The sequence below is a fragment of the Hypanus sabinus genome, chromosome 2, assembly GCF_030144855.1.
Source record: "Hypanus sabinus isolate sHypSab1 chromosome 2, sHypSab1.hap1, whole genome shotgun sequence".
In the NCBI taxonomy this organism is placed as follows: domain Eukaryota; kingdom Metazoa; phylum Chordata; class Chondrichthyes; order Myliobatiformes; family Dasyatidae; genus Hypanus; species Hypanus sabinus.
The window spans coordinates 116,812,804-116,825,376 of record NC_082707.1 but is presented as its reverse complement, the minus strand read 5'-3'; positions in this window follow the sequence as shown (position 1 = coordinate 116,825,376).

Sequence of the window (12,573 nt, the reverse complement as noted above, 5' to 3'; positions counted from 1 at the left end):
AGTGTCACACTAACTGCCACACATCTGTGTTCCCTGAGCTGTAATAGTCTCACACTAACTGCCACACCTCTTTGCTCCCTGAGATTTAATAGTCTCACACTAACTGCTACGTCTGTGCTCCCAGAGCTGTAATCGTGTCACACTAACTGCCGCATCTCTGTGCTCCCTGAACTGTAATAGTGTCACACTAATTGCCACACCCCTGTGCGCCCTGAGCTGTAATAGTGTCACACTGACTGCCACACCTCTGTGTTCCCTGAGCTGTAATAGTCTCACACTAATTGCCAGACCCCTGTGTGCCCTGAACTGTAATAGTGTCACATTAACTGCCACAACTCTGGGCTCCCTGAAATGTAATAGTCTCACCCTAATTGCCACACCTCTGTGCCCAGTGAGCTGTAATAAGTTACACTAACTGTTACATGTCTGTGCTCCCTGAACTGCAATAGGCTTACTCTGACTGCCACACCACTATGCTCCCTGAGCTGTAATAGTGTCACACTAACTGCCACACATCTGTGTTCCCTGAGCTGTAATAGTATCACACTAACTGCTACATGTCTGTGCTCCCTGAACTGTAATAGTGTCACACTAACTGCTGTATGTCTGTGCGACCTAAGCTGTAATAGTGTCACATTTACTGCCACACCTCTGTGCTCCCTGAGCTGTAATACTGTCACACTAACTGCCACACCTCTGTGCTCCCTGAACTGTAATAGTGTCACACTAATTGCCACACCCCTGTGCGCCCTGAACTGTAATAGTGTCACATTAACTGCCACACCTCTGGGCTCCCTGAACTGTAATAGTGTCACACTAACTGCCACAACTCTGGGCTCCCTGAAATGTAATAGTGTCACACTAACTGCCACAACTCTGGGCTCCCTGAAATGTAATAGTCTCACCCTAATTGCCACACCTCTGTGCCCAGTGAGCTGTAATAGTGTTACACTAACTGTTACATGTCTGTGCTCACTGAACTGCAATAGGCTCACTCTGACTGCCACTCCTCTGTACTCCCTGAGCTGTAATAGTGTCACACTAAATGCCACAACTCTGTGCTCCCTGATCTGTAATAGTGTCACACTAACTGCCACTCCTCTGTGTTCCCTGAGCTGTAATAGTCTCACACTAACTGCCACATCTCTGTGCTCCCTGTGCTGTAATATTGTCACACTAACTGCCACACCTCTGTACTTCCTGAGCTGTAATAGTGGCACAGTAACCACCACATCTCTGTGCTCCCTGAGCTGTAATAGTGTCACACTAACTGCTACACCTCCGTGCTTCCTGCTGCAATAGGGTTACACTAACTGCCACACCTCTGTGCTCCCTGAACTATGATAGTGTCACACTAACTGCTACATGTCCGTTCTCCCTGAGCTGTAATATCATCACACTAACTGTCACACCTCTTTGCTCACTGAGCTGTAATAGTGTCACATTAACTGCCACACCTTTGTGCTCACTGAGCTCTAATATTCTCACTCTAACTGCCACACCTCTGTGCTCACAGCACTTTAATAGTGTCATTCTAACTGCTACGTGTTTGTTCTACCTGAGCTGTAATATTGTCACGCTAGCTGCCGTACCTCTGTGTTCCCTGAGCTGTCATAGTGTTACACTAACTGCCACACCTCTGTGCTCCATGAACTGTAATAGTGCCATACTAACTGCTGCATGTCTGTTCTACCTGAGCTGTAATAGTGTCACATTTACTGCCACACCTCTGTGTTCCCTGAGGTGTAATACTGAAAAACTAACTGCCACACCTCTGTGCTCCCTGAACTGTAATAGTCTCACATTAATTGCCACACCTCAATTGCTCCCTGAGCTGTAGTAGTCTCACACTAACTGCTACTTATCTGCCCTCCAAGGGCTGTAATAGTGTCACACTAACAGCTACATGTTGGAGCTCCCTGAGCTGCAATATTGTCACATTAACAGCTACACCCCTGTGCTCCCTGAACTGCAATAGTGCCGCACTAACTGCCACACCTCTGTGCTCCCTGAACTGTAATAGTCTCACACTAACTGCCACACCCCTGTGCTCCCTGAAATGTAATAGTGTCACATTAACTGCCACAACTCTGGGCTCCCTGAACTGTACTAGTGTCACACTAATTGCCATGACCTCTGTGCCCAGTGAGCTGTAATAGTGTTACACTAACTGCCACACCGTTGTGCTCACTGAGTTCTAATATTCTCTCTCTAACTGCCACACCTCTGTGTTCACTGCACTTTAATAGTGTCACTCTAACTGCTACATGTTTGTGCTACCTGAGCTGTAATAGTGTCACACTAGCTGCCGCACCTCTGTGTTCCCTGAGCTGTCATACTGTTACACTAACTGCCACACCTCTGTGCTCCCTGAACTGTAATAGTCTCACATTAATTGCCACTCCTCAATTGCTCCCTGAGCTGTAGTAGTCTCACACTAACTGCTACTTATCTGCGCTCCCAGGGCTGTAATAGTGTCACACTAACAGCTACATGTTGGTGCTCCCTGAACTGTACTAGTGTCACACTAACTGCCACACCTCTGTGCTACCTGAGCTGTAATAGTGTCACATTTACTACCACACCTCTGTGCTCACTGAACTGTAATAGTGTCCTACTAACTGCTGCATGTCTGTGCTACCTGAGCTGTAATAGTGTCACATTTACTGCCAAACCTCTGTGCTCCCTGAGCTGTAATACTGAAACACTAACTGCCACACCTCGGCGCTCCCTGAGCTGTAATAGTGTTACTCTAACTGTTACATGTCTGTGCTTCCTGACCTGCAATAGGCTCACTCTGACTGCCACACCACTGTGCTCCCTGAGCTGTAATTGTGTCATACTAAATGCCACAACTCTGTGCTCCCTGAGCTGTAATAGTGGCACACTAACTGCCACACTTCTGTACTCCCTTAGCTGTAATAGTGTCACTCTAACTGCTACACCTCTGTGCTCCCTGAACTGAAATAGTGTCACACTGACTGCACCACCTCTGTGCTCCCTGAACTATGATATTGTCACACTAACTGCTACATGTCTGTGCTCTCTGAGCTGTAATATCATCACACTACCTGTCACCCCTCTGTGCTACCTGAGCTGTAATAGTGTCACACTAACTGCTGCATGTCTGTGCTACCTGAGCTGTAATAATGTCTCATTTAATGCCACACCTCTGTGCTCCCTGAGCTGTAATACTGTCACACTAACTGCCACACCTCTGTGTTCCCTGAACTGTAATAGTCTCACACTGACAGCCACACCTCTGTGCTTCCTGAACTGTAATAGTGTCACATTAACTGCCACAACTCTGTGCTCCCTGAACTGTAACAGTGTCACACTAACTGCTACTTGTCTGTGCTCACTGACCTGTAATAGTGTCACACTAACTGCCACACCTCTGTGCTCCCTGAGCTGTAATAGTGTCACACTAACTGCTACACCTCTGTGCTCCCTGAACTGCAATAGTGTCACACTAGCTGCCAAATCTCTGTGCTCCCTGAGCTGTAATAGTGTCACATTAACTGCCACACCATTGTGCTCACTGAACTGTAGTATTCTCACTCTAACTGCCACACCTCTGTGCTCACGGAACTTTAATGGTGTCACTCTAACTGCTACATGCCTGTGCTACCTGACCTGTAATAGTGTCACACTAGCTGCCGCACCTCTGTGCTTCCTGACCTGTAATAGTGTTACACTAACTGCCACACCTCTGTGCTCCCTGAGCTGTAATACTGTCACACAAATTTCCACACCTCTGTGCCCAGTGAGCTGTAATAGTGTTACACTAACTGCCACACCTTTGTGCTCCCTGAACTGTAATAGTGTCACACTAACTGCCACACCGCTGTACTCCCTGAGCTGTAATAGTGGCACACTAACTGCCACACCCCTGTACTCCGTGAACTGTAATCGTGTCACACTAACTGCCACCTCTCTGTGCTCCCTGAGCTGTAATAGTCTCACACTAACTGCCACAGCCCTGTGCTCCCTGAGCTGTAATAATGTCACATTAACTGACACAACTCTGTGCTCCCTGATCTGTAATAGTGTCACACTAACTGCCGCACCTCTGTGTTCCCTGAGCTGTAATAGTGTCACACTAACTGCCACACCTCTGTGCTCCCTGAACTATGATGGTGTCACATTAATTGCCACACCCCTGTGCGCCCTGAACTGTAATAGTGTCACATTAACTGCCACAACTCTGGGCTCCCTGAAATGTAATAGTCTCACCCTAATTGCCACACCTCTGTGCCCAGTGAGCTGTAATAGTGTTACTCTAACTGTTACACCTCTGTGCTCCCTGAACTGTAATAGTGTCACATTAACTGCCACATCTCTGTGCTCCCTGTGCTGTAATATTGTCACACTAACTGCCACACCTCTGTACTTCCTGAGCTGTAATAGTGGCACAGTAACCACCACATCTCTGTGCTCCCTGAGCTGTAATACTGTCACACTAACTGCCACACCTCTGTACTTCCTGAGCTGTAATAGTGGCACAGTAACCACCACATCTCTGTGCTCCCTGAGCTGTAATACTATCACACTAACTGCCACACCTCTGTACTCCCTGAACTGCAATAGTGTCTCACCAACTGCTACACGTCTGTGCTCCCTGAACTGTACTAGTGTCACACTAACTGCCACACCTCTGTGCTCACTGAGCGGTAATAGTGTCACATTAACTGCCACACCTCTGTGCTCCCTGAACTGTAATAGTCCCACACTAACTGCCACACCTCTGTGCTCCCTGAACTGTAATAGTGTCACATTAACTGCCACATCTCTGTGCTCCCTGTGCTGTAATATTGTCACACTAACTGCCACACCTCTGTACTTCCTGAGCTGTAATAGTGGCACAGTAACCACCACATCTCTGCTCCCTGAGCTGTAATACTGTCACACTAACTGCCACACCTCTGTACTCCCTGAACTGCAATAGTGTCTCACCAACTGCTACACGTCTGTGCTCCCTGAGCTGAAACAGTTTCACAATAACCACCACAACTCTGTGCTCCCTGAGCTGTAATAGTGTCACACTAACTGCCACACCTCTGTGCTCCCTGAACTGTAATATTCTCACACTAACTGCCACACCTCTGTGCTCCCTGTACTGTAATAGTGTCACATTAACTGCCACATCTCTGTGCTCCCTGAGCTGTAATACTGTCACACTAACTGCCACACCTCTGTACTCCCTGAACTGCAATAGTGTCTCACCAACTGCTACATGTCTGTGCTCCCTGAACTGTAATAGTGTCACACTAACTGCCACACCTCTGTGCTCCCTGAGCTGTAATAGTGTCACACTAACTGCTACACCTCTGTGCTCCCTGAACTGCAATAGTGTCACACTAGCTGCCAAATCTCTGTGCTCTCTGAAATGTAATAGTGTCAGGCTAACTGCTACACCTCTGTGCTCCGTGAACTGCAATAGTCACACTAACTGCCGCACCTCTGTGCTTCCTGAACTATAATAGTGTCACTCTAACTGCTACATGCCTGTGCTCCCTGAGCTGTAATAGTGTCACATTAACTGCCACACGATTGTGCTCACAGAACTGTAGTATTCTCACTCTAACTGCCACACCTCTGTGCTCACTGAACTTTAATGGTGTCACTCTAACTGCTACATGCCTGTGCTACCTGAGCTATAATAGTGTCACACTAGCTGCCGCACCTCTGTGCTCCCTGAGCTGTAATAGTGTTACACTAACTGCCACACATCTGTGCTCCCTGAGCTGTAATACTGTCACACTAATTTCCACAGCCCTGTGCTCCCTGATCAGTAATAGTGTCACACTAACTGCCACACCTCTGTGTTCCCTGAGCTGTAATAGTGGCACACTAACTGCCACACTTCTGTACTCCCTTAGCTGTAATAGTGTCACTCTAACTGCTACACCTCTGTGCTCCCTGAACTATGATATTGTCATACTAACTGCTGCATGTCTGTGCTACCTGAGCTGTAATAGTGTCTCATTTACTGCCACACCTCTGTGCTCCCCGAGCTGTAATACTGTCACACTAACTGCCACACCTCTGTGTTCCCTGAACTGTAATAGTCTCACACTGACAGCCACACCTCTGTGCTTCCTGAACTGTAATAGTGTCACATTAACTGCCACAACTCTGTGCTCCCTGTACTGTAATAGTGTCACACTAACTGCTACACCTCTGTGCTCCCTGAACTGCAATAGTGTCACACTAGCTGCCAAATCTCTGTGCTCTCTGAAATGTAATAGTGTCAGGCTAACTGCTACACCTCTGTGCCCAGTGAGCTGTAATAGTGTTACACTAACTGCCACACCTCTGTGCGCCCTGAATTGTAATAGAGTCACACTAACTGCCACACCGCTGTGCTCCCTGAACTGTAATAGTGTCACACTAACTGCTGCATGTCTGTGCTACCTGAGCTGTAATAGTTTCACATTTACTGCCACACCTCTGTGCTCCCTGAACTGCAATAGTGTCTCACCAACTGCTACGTGTCTGTGCTCCCTGAACTGTAATAGTGTCACACTAACTGCCACACCTTTGTGCTCCCTGAGCTGTAATAGTGGCACACTAACTGCCACACCCCTGTACTCTGTGAACTGTAATCGTGTCACACTAACTGCCACAGCCCTGTGCTCCCTGAGCTGTAATAGTGTCACATTAACTGACACAACTCTGTGCTCCCTGATCTGTAATAGTGTCACACTAACTGCCACACCTCTGTGTTCCCTGAGCTGTAATAGTGGCACACTAACTGCCACACTTCTGTACTCCCTTAGCTGTAATAGTGTCACTCTAACTGCTACACCTCTGTGCTCCCTGAACTGCAATAGTGTCACACTGACTGCACCACCTCTGTGCTCCCTGAACTATGATATTGTCATACTAACTGCTGCATGTCTGTGCTACCTGAGCTGTAATAGTGTCTCATTTACTGCCACACCTCTGTGCTCCCCGAGCTGTAATACTGTCACACTAACTGCCACACCTCTGTGTTCCCTGAACTGTAATAGTCTCACACTGACAGCCACACCTCTGTGCTTCCTGAACTGTAATAGTGTCACATTAACTGCCACAACTCTGTGCTCCCTGAACTGTAATAGTGTCACACTAACTGCTACACCTCTGTGCTCCCTGAACTGCAATAGTGTCACACTAGCTGCCAAATCTCTGTGCTCTCTGAAATGTAATAGTGTCAGGCTAACTGCTACACCTCTGTGCTCCGTGAACTGCAATAGTCACACTAACTGCCGCACCTCTGTGCTTCCTGAACTATAATAGTGTCACTATAACTGCTACATGCCTGTGCTCCCTGAGCTGTAATATCATGACAGTAACTGTCACACCTCTGTGCTCCCTGAGCTGTAATAGTGTCACATTAACTGCCACACGATTGTGCTCACTGAACTGTAGTATTCTCACTCTAACTGCCACACCTCTGTGCTCACTGAACTTTAATGGTGTCACTCTAACTGCTACATGCCTGTGCTACCTGAGCTGTAATAGTGTCACACTAGCTGCCGCACCTCTGTGCTCCCTGAGCTGTAATAGTGTTACACTAACTGCCATACCTCTGTGCTCCCTGAGCTGTAATACTGTCACACTAATTTCCACACCTCTGTGCCCAGTGAGCTGTAATAGTGATACACTAACTGCCACACCTCTGTGCTCCCTGAACTGTAATAGTATCACACTAACTGCCACACCTCTGTGCTCCCTGAGCTGTAATAGTGGCACACTAACTGCCACACCCCTGTACTCCGTGAACTGTAATCGTGTCACACTAACTGCCACCTCTCTATGCTCCCTGAGCTGTAATAGTCTCACACTAACTGCCACAGCCCTGTGCTCCCTGAGCTGTAATAGTGTCACATTAACTGACACAACTCTGTGCTCCCTGATCTGTAATAGTGTCACACTAACTGCCACACCTCTGTGTTCCCTGAGCTGTAATAGTCTCATACTAACTGCTACATGTCTGTGCTCCCTGAACTGTAATAGTGTCAACCTAACTGCCACTCCTCTGTGCTCCCTGAGCTGTAATAGTGTCACACTAACTGCCACACCTCTGTGCTCCCTGAACTGTAATATTCTCACACTAACTGCCACACCTCTGTGCTCCCTGTACTGTAATAGTGTCACATTAACTGCCACATCTCTGTGCTCCCTGAGCTGTAATACTGTCACACTAACTGCCACACCTCTGTACTCCCTGAACTGCAATAGTGTCTCACCAACTGCTACATGTCTGTGCTCCCTGAACTGTAATAGTGTCACACTAACTGCCACACCTCTGTGCTCCCTGAGCTGTAATAGTGTCACACTAACTGCTACACCTCTGTGCTCCCTGAACTGCAATAGTGTCACACTAGCTGCCAAATCTCTGTGCTCTCTGAAATGTAATAGTGTCAGGCTAACTGCTACACCTCTGTGCTCCGTGAACTGCAATAGTCACACTAACTGCCGCACCTCTGTGCTTCCTGAACTATAATAGTGTCACTCTAACTGCTACATGCCTGTGCTCCCTGAGCTGTAATAGTGTCACATTAACTGCCACACGATTGTGCTCACAGAACTGTAGTATTCTCACTCTAACTGCCACACCTCTGTGCTCACTGAACTTTAATGGTGTCACTCTAACTGCTACATGCCTGTGCTACCTGAGCTATAATAGTGTCACACTAGCTGCCGCACCTCTGTGCTCCCTGAGCTGTAATAGTGTTACACTAACTGCCACACATCTGTGCTCCCTGAGCTGTAATACTGTCACACTAATTTCCACAGCCCTGTGCTCCCTGATCAGTAATAGTGTCACACTAACTGCCACACCTCTGTGTTCCCTGAGCTGTAATAGTGGCACACTAACTGCCACACTTCTGTACTCCCTTAGCTGTAATAGTGTCACTCTAACTGCTACACCTCTGTGCTCCCTGAACTATGATATTGTCATACTAACTGCTGCATGTCTGTGCTACCTGAGCTGTAATAGTGTCTCATTTACTGCCACACCTCTGTGCTCCCCGAGCTGTAATACTGTCACACTAACTGCCACACCTCTGTGTTCCCTGAACTGTAATAGTCTCACACTGACAGCCACACCTCTGTGCTTCCTGAACTGTAATAGTGTCACATTAACTGCCACAACTCTGTGCTCCCTGTACTGTAATAGTGTCACACTAACTGCTACACCTCTGTGCTCCCTGAACTGCAATAGTGTCACACTAGCTGCCAAATCTCTGTGCTCTCTGAAATGTAATAGTGTCAGGCTAACTGCTACACCTCTGTGCCCAGTGAGCTGTAATAGTGTTACACTAACTGCCACACCTCTGTGCGCCCTGAATTGTAATAGAGTCACACTAACTGCCACACCGCTGTGCTCCCTGAACTGTAATAGTGTCACACTAACTGCTGCATGTCTGTGCTACCTGAGCTGTAATAGTTTCACATTTACTGCCACACCTCTGTGCTCCCTGAACTGCAATAGTGTCTCACCAACTGCTACGTGTCTGTGCTCCCTGAACTGTAATAGTGTCACACTAACTGCCACACCTTTGTGCTCCCTGAGCTGTAATAGTGGCACACTAACTGCCACACCCCTGTACTCTGTGAACTGTAATCGTGTCACACTAACTGCCACAGCCCTGTGCTCCCTGAGCTGTAATAGTGTCACATTAACTGACACAACTCTGTGCTCCCTGATCTGTAATAGTGTCACACTAACTGCCACACCTCTGTGTTCCCTGAGCTGTAATAGTGGCACACTAACTGCCACACTTCTGTACTCCCTTAGCTGTAATAGTGTCACTCTAACTGCTACACCTCTGTGCTCCCTGAACTGCAATAGTGTCACACTGACTGCACCACCTCTGTGCTCCCTGAACTATGATATTGTCATACTAACTGCTGCATGTCTGTGCTACCTGAGCTGTAATAGTGTCTCATTTACTGCCACACCTCTGTGCTCCCCGAGCTGTAATACTGTCACACTAACTGCCACACCTCTGTGTTCCCTGAACTGTAATAGTCTCACACTGACAGCCACACCTCTGTGCTTCCTGAACTGTAATAGTGTCACATTAACTGCCACAACTCTGTGCTCCCTGAACTGTAATAGTGTCACACTAACTGCTACACCTCTGTGCTCCCTGAACTGCAATAGTGTCACACTAGCTGCCAAATCTCTGTGCTCTCTGAAATGTAATAGTGTCAGGCTAACTGCTACACCTCTGTGCTCCGTGAACTGCAATAGTCACACTAACTGCCGCACCTCTGTGCTTCCTGAACTATAATAGTGTCACTATAACTGCTACATGCCTGTGCTCCCTGAGCTGTAATATCATGACAGTAACTGTCACACCTCTGTGCTCCCTGAGCTGTAATAGTGTCACATTAACTGCCACACGATTGTGCTCACTGAACTGTAGTATTCTCACTCTAACTGCCACACCTCTGTGCTCACTGAACTTTAATGGTGTCACTCTAACTGCTACATGCCTGTGCTACCTGAGCTGTAATAGTGTCACACTAGCTGCCGCACCTCTGTGCTCCCTGAGCTGTAATAGTGTTACACTAACTGCCATACCTCTGTGCTCCCTGAGCTGTAATACTGTCACACTAATTTCCACACCTCTGTGCCCAGTGAGCTGTAATAGTGATACACTAACTGCCACACCTCTGTGCTCCCTGAACTGTAATAGTATCACACTAACTGCCACACCTCTGTGCTCCCTGAGCTGTAATAGTGGCACACTAACTGCCACACCCCTGTACTCCGTGAACTGTAATCGTGTCACACTAACTGCCACCTCTCTATGCTCCCTGAGCTGTAATAGTCTCACACTAACTGCCACAGCCCTGTGCTCCCTGAGCTGTAATAGTGTCACATTAACTGACACAACTCTGTGCTCCCTGATCTGTAATAGTGTCACACTAACTGCCACACCTCTGTGTTCCCTGAGCTGTAATAGTCTCATACTAACTGCTACATGTCTGTGCTCCCTGAACTGTAATAGTGTCAACCTAACTGCCACTCCTCTGTGCTCCCTGAGCTGTAATAGTGGCACACTAACTGCCATACTTCTGTACTCCGTGAACTGTACTCATGTCACACTAACTGCCACCTCTCTGTGCTCCCTGAGCTGTAATAGTGTCACACTAGCTGCCACACCTCTGTGCTCCCTGAGCTGTTATAGTGTTACACTAACTGCCACTCCTCTGTGCTCCCTGCACTGTAATACTGTCACACTAACTGACAGAACTCTGTGCTCCCTGAACTGTAATAGTCTCACACTAATTGCCACACCTCTGTGCTCCCTGAACTGTAATAGTGTCATACTAAATGCCACACCTCTGTGCTCCCTGAACTGTAATAGTGTCACACTAATTGCCACACCCCTGTGCGCCCTGAGCTGTAATAGTGTCACACTAACTGCCACACCTCTGTGTTCCCTGAGCTGTAATAGTCTCACACTAATTGCCAGACCCCTGTGCGCCCTGAACTGTAATAGTGTCACATTAACTGCCACAACTCTGGGCTCCCTGAAATGTAATAGTCTCACCCTAATTGCCACACCTCTGTGCCCAGTGAGCTGTAATAAGTTACACTAACTGTTACATGTCTGTGCTCCCTGAACTGCAATAGGCTTACTCTGACTGCCACACCACTATGCTCCCTGAGCTGTAATTGTGTCACACTAACTGCCACACGTCTGTGTTCCCTGAGCTGTAATAGTCTCACACTAACTGCTACATGTCTGTGCTCCGTGAACTGTAAGAGTGTCACATTAACTGCCACCGCTCTGTGTTCCCTGAGCTGTAATAGTATCACACTAACTGCTACATGTCTGTGCTCCCTGAACTGTAATAGTGTCACACTAACTGCTGTATGTCTGTGCGACCTAAGCTGTAATAGTGTCACATTTACTGCCACACCTCTGTGCTCCCTGAGCTGTAATACTGTCACACTAACTGCCACACCTCTGTGCTCCCTGAACTGTAATTGTCTCACACTAACTGCCACACCTCTTTGCTCCCTGAGCTTTAATAGTCTCACACTAACTGCTACATGTCTGTGCTCCCAGAGCTGTAATCGTGTCACACTAACTGCCGCATCTCTGTGCTCCCTGAACTGTAATAGTGTCACACTAATTGCCACACCCCTGTGCGCCCTGAACTGTAATAGTGTCACATTAACTGCCAGAACTCTGGGCTCCCTGAACTGTAATAGTGTCACACTAACTGCCACAACTCTGGGCTCCCTGAAATGTAATAGTCTCACCCTAATTGCCACACCTCTGTGCCCAGTGAGCTGTAATAGTGTTACTCTAACTGTTACACCTCTGTGCTCCCTGAACTGTAATAGTGTCACATTAACTGCCACATCTCTGTGCTCCCTGTGCTGTAATATTGTCACACTAACTGCCACACCTCTGTACTTCCTGAGCTGTAATAGTGGCACAGTAACCACCACATCTCTGTGCTCCCTGAGCTGTAATACTGTCACACTAACTGCCACACCTCTGTACTTCCTGAGCTGTAATAGTGGCACAGTAACCACCACATCTCTGTGCT